The following is a 17,239-nucleotide window of genomic DNA, read 5'->3' as shown; positions in this document are numbered from 1 at the left end:
AGATGGTCAGGGTGGTGTTTGGCACAAACTCAGCGAAACTGCGAGAGAAACTTTTAAGTGCCGGGTCTTAGCTAACATTAAATACAGCCGTGGACATCACACGAGATGGCACCAGCACAGCTGAGAACCTTCGATGCATGTACACCGAGCGGCTCATGTGAACTGACACAGACAAAAAGCAACAGTTCCAAAGGGTGACTTATTGAGGCACGCAGGCGAAACCACAATAGCACGCGGGCTCGATGTACTGTAGTGCACGTCAACTCGATCTGAATTGCGCGATCACATTCGAAAAAATATATCTTTTCAAGTTCTATTTAGTCGACAGAAATATCTTTGGTTGGAATGTAAGGCGAATTTACTCTTTACATTTGTATGGTGACGAAAAATGTATGCAATGATGCCTACATTTAACTTACATTCCTACCAAAGATATTTCTGTCGACTAAATAAAAATTCCTTCTATTTAAAATTTAAATAGAACTTGAACAGATACGATAGTTCATAATATCCATGCAGACTTGCACGTAAGAGCGGGAGTTATCCATTTTAACAAACAGCGTATTGCACTGATACGAAATAGCCTGCCCATTTAATTATTTAGGAATGGATAAATAAATTAAGATTTTGTACAAATAATGTTTTTCATTTTTCTTCCTTCATGGATTCTGCCAACCCCAGCAACAGTTGCTCACACCCCAAAGAGTATACAGTATATATATATATATATATATATATATATATATATATATATATATTTATATATATATATATTGTGGCCCCGGCGGGCTGGAGCCGGCGGGGCGCAGGAGGACTTGAGGAGGGCTTGTGCCTCCTCCAGACCGCGAGGCGTCCGTCCTGGTTCTGTTGGGGCCACGGGTTGAGGGCATGGAAGCCCTTCCTGTAGGGGCCCGTGGTCACCGCCAGGCGGCGCCCGATGCCGGTTATCCCGTGCGGTTGCCGGTCGGGGCTGGAGCCCGGCCGGGGCGCCTTGGAGGACCGGAGGAGGGCAAGTGCCTCCTCCAGACAGAGTGGGGCGTCCGTCCTGGTTAGGCACGGGGCCTCGGGTACAGGGCTTTGAAGCCCAGCCCTGTAGGGACCCGTGGCCACCGCCAGGCGGCGCCCCGGTGCCTAATTATCCCGGGAGCCCGGCACTTCCGCCACACCAGGAAATGCCGGGGGGAAGACTTATTGTGGCGACCGGAGAGCTGCCGGGAGGACAGCCGGCACTTCCGCCACGCTGGGGCGTGGCCAAGGAATGGATGCCGGAAACACCTGGGAGTGGAGGATTGTTGATTTATTATTGTTATTGTGGTTCATGAATATAGTGGAGTGGAGGGTGCTTGGTGCACATTATTATAATAAAAAGAATAATTGTAGCACTTTTACCAGGTGTTTGGCGTGGTACCTGAGGGTTCAAGGGAGCACTACTGCCCCCTACTGCGACAATGTGTGTGTGTATATATATATGTGTATATGTATGGATATGTATATATATGTGTGTGTGTGTATATATACCTGTATATATATGTGTGTATATATATATATGTATATATATATATATATATATATATATATATATATATATATATATATGACAGCAATACAACAACAAATACGTGCATATGTACATAAATAGATAAATAAGTATATACGTACATAAATAAATAAATAAATAAATACATACATACACAAATAGATAAATGCATACATATGTACATACATACATACATACATACATACATAAATAAATAAATAAATACATACATACATACATAAATAGATAAATAAGTACATACATACATAAAAAAATAAATAAACAACAGTGACAAAACAATTACATTGACAATTATGTTACGTTATTTTCAAAATGTTTCCTTTTCTTTTTCATTGCTTCTTTAACACACTACTTCTCCGCTGCGAAGCGCGGGTATTTTGCTAGTTGTTAATACAATACAACAGAATACAATGCAATACAAATACAATACAATTTATTACACAAGAAGTGTAGTAATGGGCTTTAACAGACCCTGCCTTTTGACAGCCCCCCAGCCTTGACTCTCTATGAAGACAAGGAAAAACTCCCAAAAAAAACTCTTTTAGGGAAAAAAACAAATGAAAGAAACCTTAGGAGAGAGAGACCCCCTCTCCAGGTAGACTGGGCGCGCAGTGGGTGCCAACAAAAAAGGGAGTCAATACAATACAACATGCAGAACAGAAGACAAGTAATCCTCAATACAATATAATAGTAAAATAAAAATATTACATGTGCAGAACAGAATTTAACAGTAGATGATATCACATAGCCCTGCGGTGGGCTGACGCCCTGCCCAGGGTTTGTTTCCTGCCTTGCACCCTGTGTTGGCTGGGATTGCCTCCAGCAGACCGCCGTGACCTTGTAGTTACGATAAAGCGGGTTGGATAATGGATGGATGGATGGATGATATCACATAATATGATTTGGATCGTTAACAGACTGAAAAACCACAAATGGCAAATATTTAGGCCACTTATAACACTAGAGGGCGCTGTTGCCCATGATCCCAACAGACAGATATGCAGACACAGGGTAAAAGCACAAAGCAGATTCTTTACTTATTCTTCTTTCTTTAAAGTGCCTCTTAAGCACTACAGCCACCATACACAAATAAAGAAATAATAAATCAATACAATTCTCTCCTCCACACCTCCCAGCATGGTTTGTCTTCTAACTCCCAACTCCGTCTCTCTTGCTTGGATCCCATCAGTCGTTTATAGGATCCTTGACCTGGAAGTGCTTCTGTTCTTCCTCCCATGTGACTTACTAGCACTTCTGGGTCAGCTGGAGAATTCAGGTTTTAATCAGCCCGGAAGTACTTCAGGGCTTCTGTTATCATAGTCCATTAGTACTTCCAGACTAGGTGAGAATTTCTTTTCCACTAACTTCCCACAGCATCCCCTGGTGGCACCCATGGTACCCAGCAGGGCTGTGCTGCCGAACTCCAAGTCCCATAGTGGCCTGCGGGCATCCGGGGCACTGCTGCAGTCCGGGGAAGCTGCCATCTATCATCTTGGGGGAGGCAGTGTCCTTGATAAGCTGCCTTCACCCATCCTTCCATTACTGGGGCATCCTGGCCGGGATAAACTGCCGGCCGTCCCTTACACACTAAAATGTAACTAGGTCAGGGTCAAACTCCAAGACAGTAAGGCCTCTGAGTCCTATAAGAGGGTTCAGCTCTAAAAATGGAAAGTCCTCAGGAAGCTGAAATGTAACAAGAGCAAACACCAGTATACCCCAAAATGGTAACACTTCAGACCACCCTAAAATAAGGGAATCAAACACTAAAATGGTGGAGCCCCTTGTCATTAAAAGACAACACTGTCCAAATCCAAAACTGTTAAAGGCATTTAGGCCACGGAAATATAACAGATATCAGCCTTAGATGGTGTGGCTTCATTCTGTTAGAGTACTGAAAGTTAGTCATAAAAGTGGTCAGGCTTTAGGTCAATCATGAAAAACAGAGTCCACCTCCAATGTGACAACAGTGACATCAGTCAACTCCAGGATTCAGGCAGTTGACGTGTAAGATCCAACTCTGAGATGGCAAAGGCTTCCAACGGCTAAAACTAAAAACAGAGGTTCATCGGGCGGCCAATGAATCTGAACAGATCAAAGCTCATAGTGTTAAGGCTTCATGCTCATCAGACTCCATCACTGTAATGGGTCAGGCCACTAAACATGTCACAGGGTCAAAATCCGAGACAGGAAGGCTACAGGTTGTTGAATTCTCTAAATACTGTTTATAAAATGCTAAGGTTTGTCTGTCTGCCTGTCACACAATTATATCCATCCATCCATCCATCCATCCATCCATTATCCAACCTACTATATCCTAACTACAGGGTCACGGGGGTCTGTGGGAGCAAATCCCAAACACCACAGGGCGCAAGGCAGGAAACAAACCCCGGGCAGGGCGCCAGCCCACCACCATACTCAAGAAATACTGAAGAAAATCTTAGTCTTGAGCAACATCTTATGACCTGTGTGATGGAGGGCTGTGACCCTTACCTTACCCGGCTGGATGACCGAATTACTGGGGGAGCAGATGTGCATGGGACACTACCTCCTCCTGGAGCGCTAGATGGCAGCCCCCCTGTGTTGCGGTGGCACTTTGGATTTCCACAGGACTCCATGGGATTAGCTGTTTGGCACAGCCTTGCTGGGTTTTGTGAGCGGTCCTGCCTCCCCCCGGAGTGCTAGATGGCAACCCCCCTAGGTTGCAGTGGCACCTCGGATTCCCTCAGGGCTCCATAGGAGTAGCAGTTTGGCACAGCCCTGTTGGGTTCCATGGGGGTCACCGGGGGGAGCTGCAGTGCCCTACTTTGGGTTTCCACCGCACCTGGGAGAACTTCTGGATAACGTGAGGGGATCCCAGCTGAAGCATAAAAGGAAGCTGCCTCACTTCACACGAATAGTCAAGAGGAGGAGGACACTACCTGTGAGGAGGAGTGGAGGAATCAGTGACCCAAGGGAGAGACAAGGAAGAAGAAAGAGGCACTGCGTTTATTGTGCTTTAATAGGTGCTTTGTACTGTGCTGCCATGGGAAGCGAGGGAAAAGCATTTCCCCACATAAATAAATATGTGTGCTGTGTGCAAAACTCGTGTCTAGTGTTTGCTTGTGTCGTCTTTGGGTGGTCGGTGCGCCCCCATCTGGTCACACCTGATACACACTAATAATTCAAAAAATTCTGAGGTGTTGGCAAACTCAGCTAAGTGACTTGCGCTAGCTAGTAGGTTTCTTACATCAAAGAGACTGGCAAACGAAGTGCCATGGTGACCAGCAACATCTGCTGAGCGCTGAGCAAATCACAGAGGCAAATGACGAGACGACTGTAATAGGAAAAAGAAGAAGAGGCAGCGCTCTGTGCTGAGCATCAAATGCGGAATGGAGGAAAAACAAACAAAGAGCAACTCACGAGATCGTGTTCAGAATCCACAAGGACGTGTGAGTTCCCCTGTGTGTTTTTTGTTTTTTATATCTAGACTGATGTGTTACACAACCCACTCCATAGCATGAATGGATCCTGACTTTAACTTCCGAAAACAACGTGCTTAGCTTTAACTTGAATTTTACACACAGAACTGCACGGCGACAATCGAGAAGATCGTCAGACAGTCGAAATCCCCTACCATATGAAAGCATTGCTTTGACATTTTTCTTTGAAGACCACTGCTTGGCAAAGTTACACCAGCGGTAGGATCAATGTCAAACTGGAGTTTTCTTTTAAGGTTGAAAATAAAAAGCACGTGTTGCCAAACTAGAAAACTCTGATTGTCAGAACAGAATTTAGGAAACTCCGATCACCAAGGTGGGCACCGTGAAGCTGTGCTTTGTACAAAACTGTGTTGACAACATACCAAGATATAGAGACTTCTGACTGAGCCAACAAGCACTGATATCTCCGAGGCTCGGATGGCACGGTATACAATTTTCTGCCCTCACAAGTTCTACACGACGCAGTTTAGAAATGCTGCGGCTTCAGATCTCTGCGTTCTGACACCAAAACCACCATACAGCCTCGGTGCTCCAAGTGCTGGATAGTTTAGCGGCGTCAGAATCACACAGTCAGAGGCAGGGGCGGACTGGCCTTTAGGGCATTTGGGCAAAGCCCGGTGGGCCGCGGACTCTGGTCTAGTCATGGGATGAAATACATTTTATGTACTGGTTACTGTTTGAAATTAAAGTTAATTTTCTAAACTACTAAACATTATCTGTCCGGTACTGCGATTTCTATCGTCCTATAATATACTGTATTACGTCATCAAGTTGTTTTAATTGTCAGTACACAACGTTGCAGCGAAACATTTGGTCAAAACTGCCTTTTACCGATTTCTGTTGTTATACTGCAACATTCTGGTGAGCATATTGTAGCGACCCGTGGTTGAGTCTTAAAGTTTTCAGAGCCGAACTCTGCCGTGCACTTCTCCCAAGCTGTAGGCTAGCGGACTGCCAGCGTTATGCACGCAGCTGCACCCAGCTCTTTAGGTAGCGAGCACTCGTGTCCCATACACCCCACGACTCCGAGTGTCTCGGCAATAGCTGCTTAGATGAAATCTTAGCAATACACAGCTCTGTCCTGTTGTATCTCTTTATTAGAGCTTTGTTTTCTGACTAGTGTGAAAGATCATTCTCTGCGTTGAAGAGAATCAAAAGCCGCCTGAGAAGCACAATGACGCAAGAACATCTTGAGGCGTTCATGTTGATGTCGGTGGAGAAAGGTATCCTCGCCAAACTTGACACTAACAGTATTGTTGATGATGCGGCTGCTAAAAGCAGCGAACTGCATAAGCTACTAGCCTACTAGGGTACTGGCACTTGGACATGACATTGGCATTTGACATGTACTCGAGTAACGTGTAAGGCGTGTTACAAAATGTTTATTTTTCATTACATTTTATTTCTGAGCATGTCGTCAAATTTGAAGTTGTGTCTAAACAACAGTGCACAGATTACGTTTGACAACAGTTTAGATAGAGTTCATATCATAGGCTCATAGCAAGTAGCGAGCCGCGTACTCCTCACAATGAATAATGGGCCGAGTGGATCAACCTCGTCATCTCACTCGTTGAAGGATGTCCGGGCCGGGTTTGAGACCCAAAGGGGGGGCTGTGGGCAACGGGGTTGTGGCTTGCCGATTTCCACCTGAAACTCTAGGAAAATACCGCGTGCAGGGTAATTGAAACTGTAAAAGCAGACGGAGAGTAAATTCTGCTCACATTCGCCAGTGTTTAGACTGCTGCTGGATAAAGGAACTGTTGAGCACTGGGTGATAAAATTACTGCCAGCGATCTGGAAACGGCAAATAAAAAAGAACTCCCAGCAGCCACATCATTAGACTTTAACAAGTCAACGCTTCAAGTCTATGTGAGCATTTAATTACTCCGTGAGTGCACGAGCTGCTGGGCTGTACAGAGCTGTCTGCTCCTGGTGGAAATGAGAAGATCCCAGGGTTCGCCACCTCACGCCCACGCCTAACGTTCACATTACACATGACAGAATGGGATTCCTCGACGGACTTAAGCCTAATTATGCAAGTCTGTATTCCTCTGTCGGAGCGCTTCAAGAAAGATCACCTTGACACATCCTGTCTTCCTCTTCATCCTTATGGCGATGTGGAATTGGAATCTAAAGGCTAAAGCCTCAGGCTTCTGAAATCTGACAGGGTCAGACATGAAGTAAAAAATAAAAAAAAAAAAGAAGACGAATAAAACAAGTTCACTTCAACGTGACAGGATTAGAATCCAACTTGTAAAGCTGGCAAACTGGCGATGTCTGACAGGGTCAGACCCCATGGAGGTAAACTTTCAGCCTACAGAAAATGCAACACGTAATACACCAGAATTTGACAGAATCACAGCGCTGGGTTTAGCACTTCTGGTAAATGAGAACTGACAGGATCGGCTTATGACGGAATGATGTAAAGTTCAACTTTTATTTGCTATAATGCTGTGATCTTGTTTTGTCTTTTTGAAGGGGGAAGCCTTTAATGACCCTATATCAAAGAATGATATATAACTAAGTCTGTGCCCTGTCCCAGGGTGTGTACCCAGTCTTGTGCCCTATGCTAGCTCCAGCAGACCCCCGTGACCCCGTCCAGGACAAGCAGATTAGAGAATGACTGACAGTCGGACAGACATAACTAAGTCACTGAATCAGAATGATGGTAACAAGAGATGACAACAGGAAGGATCCAACTCTGGATGGGCTTCTAGATGATCATGTAATGTGCAGGGTGAGGGAACAAAACTGGAGTCCTCAGAGCAAACGCCACATACACACAGAAAGAAATGGATGACAAGTTAGTGACAATTTTGAATTTATAAAAAGCAAAGAATATATATGAGAAAATGAGTAACAGATAGAGACCTGTAGTATTGATTTCTGTGCAAGCTCTGATGGTGATTTTGAGCTTTCGAGGGGGGACAAGGGAGACTGAATTGCTGCTGACACCCAGCCCATCTCTCCTGTTGGCGGTCCTGGCAGTAGTACAGCAATTTTAATTGTGCACCTCATCTGGAGTTTGAAGTGCAGTGCAGGTGTTATCAGGGCACAAAGCTTGTTGAGTGTGTTTCATTGGGGTCTCCAGTTCCCCCAAGCCCCTTGATTGCTGATTGTGTGTCATTTCCTTGTGGTGCTTTATGTTTTGCGGGATACCCAAACTCCCAGATCGTCAATCAAGTGTTTAAGCTTCAAGGGAGACACATTTACAAGATTACTGAGATGTATAAAAGGTACATTTCTTAATTTATATTTAAATTTTATGCACATAGTGAAAAGCTTTTTTTGTTGAGTTCAGTACTGCATCTGGTTCAATTTGTGGTTCAAAAAGTAGATATTTGACTTCTTTATTGTTAAATATAATATACTTTTGCAGGGGGTATAAACATAAATCAAACACTTTCTAAGTGTGTGGGGCATAGAAAAGGTTGGGAACCACTATATATGACAACACTGAAGGTTGTCAGCACAACAATAAATTGCATCCCATTGTTTTATCATAGTAGGGTCCTAGGATGACCCTGTTCCCCTTTATACTCATTATTAATGTGACATGTGTGAACTTTGGGAACAGCTTAAGGGATTATGTGACTGTGATTCTCCTCCGGGACATGAGGTGGCGCTATGCAATAATCTTTTCTCTTCTCTTCTCCCATCTGCAAAAAATAAGATTGACACAATTCCATCTGTGATGTCACTTCCGGGACCAGCCCGCCTACACCCGCCTCTTCTTCCCAGAATGCCTCAAAATCGGCAATGACGCCAACTTGGACAGTCTGTTTAGAATACTAAAAGTGGCTCAACCTTTTGCATTCAATGCAGGTTTTTTGACATGTTTTGCATCTGATAATATACTGGGGTTGGCCTTCAAGTTGCCCATAGCACCTTCTTTGGGCTTTGTCTTTTTGCATTATGTAGACCTTAACAGAAAGCCCCAAATCCAATACTCTTACCATACTGCTAGGGATGCCCAGTGCTGTAGTTCAAGACTCCCCCTTTACTTTTATATTCTATAACCCCAGGAAATGAGATAGAGTATTAGAACAGGCGTGAGAATGTTATACAATTAATTATACAAATATAAGCAAAGTACCACTACGACCTGGGCAGACGTGTGCTACCAGCTGATTCTCTATTTAATGTTATGGTCAGGCTTAGTCTGGCGTGGCCTTTCATCCAGCATGCCATCTGCACAGGGCCAGGCAGCACGTCCTATCTGAATATGGGCGCCAAGAGAGACGGGCTCCTCAGGATGGACAATGGCAAAGACAATGTGTCCGTCTACATGGATGAAACAGAGATGGTTTACCTTTCATTCAGCTCTTAATTTAAATCCTATTTTGTCATCCTTGACACACCTCAGCCTCCGTTCCAGTCCAGTTGTGACCCCTTCATGTCCTGTCACTCATTTTTCCAGTGTTATGTCTGATGTTGTGGTAGTTGCTCTGCTATTTTCTCCCAAAGTCCTCGATTAATGCCTTTGTCTTGTTGACATTCAGGAGAAGACCAGGTCCAGGTAAGCCCACTCAGCATGCCTACCACAGCTGTGTCTTCAGGAAACTTGACAGCGATGTTAGAGTCGAGTGCATCCATGCAGTCATATGTATAGCAGAGGAATGAGAACTCAGCCTTGTGGAGACCCTGTGTTGAGAGTGAGGGATGATGAGGTGTGGCCACCCACTCAAACCACCTGGGCTCTGCCTGTCGAGAGGTTCAAAACCAAACTGCACAGTGAAGTGCTCAGAGCAATGAAATGTAAACCTTGCAGAATCACATTTCTTGGCTTCAGTATTGCAAGTCCCTACTGACAGACAGGAATACTCTCATCAGAGAGTAGAAGAATGTGGAGGAGAAAAGGCGAGATCAGCTAAAACTAGTAGATTCACACTGATTTCCAATGTGTTGAATCTCTTCAGGGGTAAAGGTGAGGGGTGCTGTGAACTGACAATTGTAATCTCTAAGGAGTGAAGCTTTAGGATCTGAAAGTCCACAGGGACCAAAAGAAGGGAATTCCATGATGGTGGCAGGGCGCACTCAACCCTATTATTTTGTCCCCGCAGACCAGACATGGGAAATTCTACCTGAGTGTGAAGATGTCACTTCCACCTCACCTCTGAGGACATCACTTCCTGTCCCAACCCCGAGGATGACATCACTTCCTGCCCCAGCCCCGAGGATGACATCACTTCCTGTCCCAGCCCCGAGGATGACATCTCTTCCTGTTCCGGCCCAAAGGGTAACATCACGCCCTTAAACCTCCCTATAAAACCCTACTTCCTTCCTCCGTTGATCAGTTCTGTTTTAGACTCAGATTGTTTCACAATTATATTGAAATTTTGCCTTTTGCAGCCAAGGTCAAGTACATGGGTGGCTGCCCCAAACCTTTGTCTTGTCTTGAGGCTCATCATTTCACAACCCCAAAGATCTGAAATCTTGCTGAATCATATTCATTGGCTACAGCATTTCATATTTTATATCTGTAATTAATTTAGATCACTTTGCAGACATCTGTTTCCAGTTTTTTTCAGCTAGAAAATGGTGGAGTGCTTTCTCCAGGTTTTGTTTTGGGTTAGTCAGGCTCTGCTTCAGGAGGAGGGGCTTAAGAATCTCAGGGTCTTCTTGATGAGTGATGGGAAGTTGGGAGCAGGAGACTGACAGACGGATCGGAGCAGCACCCGGTCAGTCGTGGTGAAAAGAGCTGAGCCGAAAGGCAAATCTTGTGATTTACACTCCTGCCCTGACTGAAAGAACTACATTTGAGAATGACACAAGTATTGGTTTTCACAAAGTTTGCTTCTTCAGTCTTTTCAGATCCTTTTGTCAGATGTTTCTATGGTATACTGAAGTAGACTTATAAGCATTTCATCAGTTGCAAAGGCTTGACAATTACATTAAGTTTATGCAAAGAGTCAATATTTGCAGTGTTGGCCCTTCTTTCTTTTTCGAGACCTCTGCTATTCGCCCTGGCATGCTGTCAATCAACGTGTGGACCAAATCCTGACTGATGGCAGCCCATTCTTGCATAATCAATGCTTGGAGTTTATCAGAATTTGTGGGTTTTTATTTGTCCACCGCCTCTTGAGGACTGACCACAAATTCCCAATGGGATTAAGGTCCGGAGAGTTACCTGGCCAGGGACCCAAAATTTTGATGTTTTGTTCCTTGAGCCACTTAGTTATCACTTTTGCCTTATGGCCCGGTGCTCCATCATGTTGGTCTCCAAACTGTTCTTGGATGGTTGGGAGAAGTTGCTCTCGAAGGATGTTTTGGTACCACTGCTTCTCCACACTGAAAGGAGCCAATTGAGGCGGTATGGGGTATCCGATTAGGATGCCTCCCTGCTAAGATGTTTTGGGTCTAACCAGACCTCTGGTCTGATCCAGGACATCCTGTAGACATTATATCTCCCAGCTGGTCTGGAGATGCATCAGTATCCCCATGGAGGAGTTGGAGGAGGTGGTGAGGAAAAGAAACTTATGGGCTGTTCTGCCCAGACTGCTTTCCCATGATCTGGACTGGATAAGAAAGTGGATGGATGTTTTCAGTTTGATGTTTTTTTCTGTTGATAAGTCACATTAAATCCACTGGGATTCAATGCTGTATAATAGTAATATATGAATATGTTTTATAGGCACTGTATGTTCTTTGAGTGCAGTATTGCAGGACACTTGCTGGATATGGCTGATGGATGGTGAAAAAATTGGAAGTGGTCTCCCCTCAACTTTCTCATACGATATGAGGATGGATATTTGAGGAGTAAACCGCAAGACAATGATTGGATTTTTATACTATGTACATTAAAGATCCATCAACAACAAATCAAATCAAATTAATAATACAAACTGTATATTGAACAATTATTATAAAAGTAAAGTCGAATAAATTGGACTCTGCAGCTGCATGAATAAAAGGTAAAGTACCAGTTCTGGTTAACAGAAATAGCTGTAAAGTAGATATAAATCTATGTTTTGTGCCTAATACTTGTGTGAAAAATTCCGTTGACCTACGTGAAAGTGTTCTCAAGTTATCGTGTTTACAGACACATAGACATAATTCCAAAAATGTTTTTTTCTGACTCAGGAAGGTCTAAAACGATACTTCCCCTATACTTTGTATACATTGTGAAAGAAATAGCTGGTGAGGAAGAGAAAACATTATCATTTAACTCAAAGATATCAAGGATTGTGTTTTGAGTTGATCATGCTGCAGAGAGCTATATGATTTGTTCCTGATTTATGCAGAAAAGGAGTTGGGCTGTGTGTACAGCATTAAGGGACTAACTTTTATCATTTATAAGAAATGCTGACCTCTGATACTAACAGAAGACCCTGTGAAAAATGTAAGATCTTTATGGACTATAAGAATGTTTAAATTAAATCTAAGTGTGTATAATTAGAAAGGTGTATTCCTTAGGCTGGTTGTTTCATGTTTTAGGACACTCCAGTATGTCATAAATTAAGATTTAACCTTAAGCTATGTATAACCTTGGAATGAACCGCTAGAGGTTTATTTTTCTTTTCTAGGATATAAAAAGAGAACGTTTTTACTTTAGGGATTCTGCTAAAACCCAAATCAGTTGACTGAATTGGGAAGAGGTAGTCTCACATTCTCTCTACTCACCAAGAATTAAGAATAAAGAAATTATTTTTTTAATTGGGTTTAAGTTCTTCCGTTGTTTTTCGACTTCAGCGCTCACACTGGACACACAATGGAGGTTAGGGGTAGTTTCCCTGGCTGCAAAAGGCTTAAATTTGCGTACAATGTGTACAGGTTAGAGTCCAAAACAGAACTGGCTAAGTATGGAGGATGAGGGTTTTTTATAGGTGGTTGACACGGGGCCAAGACAGTAAAGATTTCTTGTGTTTGGTCTGCAGAGAGAAAAGAGAGAGGCTTAGTGCACCCCCCTGCCCTCTGACTTGGTGTGGAATTGCCATTTCCTGGTCCCTTTGTGTGACAACAAGAAAATAAAAAGGGAAAGATCAGTGTCCACTGGGTAAAGCAGAATGATTTGAACTCCTGTTGATTTGTATAAGGATGCAGTATGGCAGGTCAGTTTGACAAGATCAGTCTCAAGTGGATAAAGCTACAGGTTTTAAGGACTCTATATGATCACAGTCTTTGGCCACGTTGCCGGCCATTAACACCTGCACAGGGTCCGTCTTCAGGAGGTGAAAATGCCAACATCTTATGTGCCAGACTCCAATAACACAGAGTTATATAATACTGAAGTCTGGCAGGATGGTAGCAAATCTGCAGGCCAAAGCTATCAAACAGTCACAAGCTCCAAAGAATGGAGCCTTAGAAATCAGACAGCCTTAAGCCTTTGATATCAGCCAGGATTCTAACTGAACAGCTGCTCCAGACACTGAAACTGTGTGCTTCTGTCTAAATAATGAACAGATTTACAAAAAAAGCAGAGAGTTGGCACTTTTTGTTTAATCTTCTCTGAGTAAAATCAAGGCTTACGAAGCAGCAGGCCGGAGCGCTGCTTCTTTCTGTCAGAAAGCTGGGAATGGGGGTGTAAAGTGAAAAGCCCCTGCAGGGCAGGATCGGACCTCAAAGAGAAGCAGTAAGTGATCCTAGCTTTCTGACCCACTCAGTCTTTGGCGGGGGGGCCATCGGCTGCCGTCTTCAGCGGCTCCGCGACCCATTAGACATGTATTTTTCTATCCGTGATGACAGTATGCAGTTGCTTGACCTCCTAACTGCTTGGAATCACGAAAGAAAGAAAGAAAAAAAGTATCGTTTACATGCTAATTAGCGAGATAATTGGCAGGATTTTTGCAGCTTTCAGGCGTACTCAGTTGCCTCTTAATTAATTAGTCTTCTGTTCAAAGCGCAAGATTCATTCTTGACAATCCAGAGGTTTGAAGGCAAATTAGCAAGTTAGTCTTTTGAAAAAAAAGTTGGTAAGGATACTATTAGTGAAGTAAAAGAGAAGTTTTTCTTTGGCGATGTGGGCTTTTAAGCCTTGCAATGTGAGAAGTATGATGATGTACCACACCAAAGAGATGCCATTCGAAAGCAAATCTCCCTGTCAAGACCCCTCATATGAGGGCGTCCAGTTACTACTTTGGCCTGTTGATGGCATCCTAGAGGCATTACAGATGTTTTTGCTTTGCTAACACACTAAAACTGGTTCAAGTGACAAAATCTCCTGAAGACTCATTTCAGCTCTCAGTTGATCAGCACATATTCCGGTAATATAAACACAAATCGCTTTGCCAGATTGGGGAAAAAAAACATCCATCTAAGCTCTATTAAGAAACACACCACTGGCCAGCACAAGTCGGCACAACCCATCCTCAGTTAACACTCTTTTGTCCAGATGTGAACGCTAATCATCAAAATGGTTCACTTCACCAATCTGAACCTGAGGATATAAATAGGATCAACGTTACACCAATGTTTTTGGAACAAATGGATCCAAACGATAAGAGGGAGGGACTTCATGGAAGACAACCTCAAAGAAAAAGACGACAAGGAAGAAGAGGTGGCTGATGATTTACATCATTACATGAAATATGGACCACGTTGGCACACAGTGCATTGATTCATGAGATGACTGTGACAGAAGCTGGAAGGAGTCAGTCAGTCATTTTTCAACCTGCTTAACCTTGAACAGGGTCATGGCGGGGGTGCTGCTGGAGCCTATCCCAATTAGTACACGGCACAAGGCAGGAGCAAACCCTGGACAGGGTCAGGGCCGTCTTAATGCATGGGCACACTGGACAGTTGCCCGGGGGCCCCATGCTAATCTATGTATGTTGTGACTTGCTGTACGTAGGGGTCCCAGTGCACTGCTTTGCCCGGGAGCCTAGAATGCAGTTAAGATGGTGTTTTCCGATAGGGGGCGGTAGCTCCCTGGTTGGAATAAGTTCTTTTTAATTGCTGTGTTTTAAGTAACCTCAACCTAAACAGATATATTATCACGAGGCGATGTCCCTCCCATAGTGATATGACGGTAAGAAATCACATAAGAGAAAATAAAAGCTTCCTTTGATGACGGTTTACGCGGCATAACAGACGGGAAGCCATGTCAAGATCTTTGTGTAGAGTCTGCCATTTTTCATCGCTGCTCTGGAAGGATTTTCAGGATGTTATTTTCCATCTGTCCGTCGGCTTCAAATGTGTGCCGGGCAATGTTCCAAGGCTTTATACTCTTTCTCCATGTGCAGACCCCCACTCAGGCAAATGATGCCATTCCAAACAAGGCAAAAAGAGGATTCAATTTCATGCTGACTCTAACACACAGAAATAGTACAATGCCCATTTTCGTAGTTGTCTTCTAATGCTTGCCTAGCAGTTCTAAATGATGAGTCCCTGTCTGCTAAATCTGGCCTTAGCTATACATGTGAGAAGAAGCAGATTTAAAATATTTGCACAGAGCACAGTGACATTAAACTTACATTCTGATTACAGATAGCCTTGGACAGGGTGCCAGGTCATCACAGAGCAAACACACACAAAAATACACACACACACACACACACACACACACATTGATTATCACCAATCTGCCTAACCTGCATGTCTTGGGAAACCCATAGAGACAGAGGGAGAACATGCAAACTAAACACAAGGAGGACCTGGGACATGAACCCAAGTCTCCTTCTTAGGAGACAACAGTGCCACCACTGTGCCAATGTGCCGTTCAGCCAGTTCTGAACTTGCTATACAGTGGCAGCTATTGTCCGCGCTTTCAGACAAGAAAACAAGTCAATTGCTGTTCTTTATATTTTGCATCTGCAGTGCTATTGTAAAATGTTATGCTTTGTTTGTAGTGCTCAGTGCTGTGATGTAAAGATCTTCATACTGTAAATACACAGGGGAACGAGTCTTTGTTTCCACAATATTCAATCAGGTCAGATTTGGGGAACATACACTGGTACACTGCACTGCTGCACCCACCCCACAATGAAACAGTTCAGGATCCCAGTTGGCCAACCCCCAGGCAGAGATGCAGTCCAGTCCCACCCTCTGGAAATGCTCATCCATCTGCTGCAGCCAAATGTTATGTGGGGGTCTCCTTGGCCTGGTCCAGTCGCTTGGGTCCTCAACAATGAGGATCCTGTGAGCCTGATCACCCCCAGGGAATCATACCACATGGCCATAGTGCTGTAACTGACGCTCCCTCACAATGCAGGTAATGTTCCTCATTCAGGACACAAAGTCAAACCAACGGTACCCAAGGATTCTCCGAAGAGACACAGTACTAAAGGAGTCCAGTCTTCGTCTCAGGTCAGTGGATACCATCTATGTCTCGCAACCATATAGCAAGACAGGAAGCACCAGGACTCTAAAGATTTGCACCTTCGTCCTTTGTCATAGATATCGGGAGTACCACACACTCCTTTCCAGTGACCTCATGACCCCCCCATGCTCTCCCAATCCATCTACTGACTTCATAGGAAGAGTCACCAGATACATGAATGTCACTGTCAAGGTAAGTAAACCTCTCAACAAGGTCAACACTCTCTCCGCAAACAGACACACTGCTGATGGCTGTGCCCAAGAGGTCGTTAAAGGCCTGGATTTTGGTTTTTATTAGAACACTCACAAGCCCAGACACTCAGACTCCTCGCTCAGTCTCTCAAGAGCCCCAATCAGAGCCTCCATTGACTCCGTGAAGATCTTCGCAGAGTGCAAATTACTGTTGTCAAAAAATTATTCTTGCAGAACTGTATGAGGCAGACAATGGTTTCTGACAGATGATCAAGAAACTGTCATGTTTAAAATATGGTCATTGGCAACAATGCAATACACTGTGTGAAATGCAAAGACAAATCATAGAAGATTAGGAATTATTGCCAGGAATTGATCGTATCAGTTTATCAAAGATTCTGGAAGTGTTTGATCAACTCAGAATAAAGATGAAGCAATTGTATTATGTGCCATGAGCCAAGACAGAAAGCACAAGACAAATACACAGGATTGGGGCGCACCAATGATGATCCCCATGTAATTGAAGGTTTTGTCAAAAAAGACAAAGGACTTCAATAATAAGAGCCGTTGTGTGGAGACGTCTTCTCAGACGCGAGTCCTGTTCCAGACTGTCAGCCATCTTGGTGGCGGCTTATTTAAGTCGGTTTGGCAGGAAGATACTGGTTCATGTGGTGTGTTGTGTTGAATCGACTCGTGTAGAAGCTCTGTGTGTCGGCTTATCACCAGTTTTCTGTCGTCTGTGCAATCCCACAAA

Source organism: Polypterus senegalus, chromosome 10, assembly GCF_016835505.1.
Source record: "Polypterus senegalus isolate Bchr_013 chromosome 10, ASM1683550v1, whole genome shotgun sequence".
Lineage (NCBI taxonomy): Eukaryota > Metazoa > Chordata > Cladistia > Polypteriformes > Polypteridae > Polypterus > Polypterus senegalus.
The sequence above is the reverse complement of the archived record's forward strand: the minus strand, read 5'-3'. Positions refer to the sequence as shown.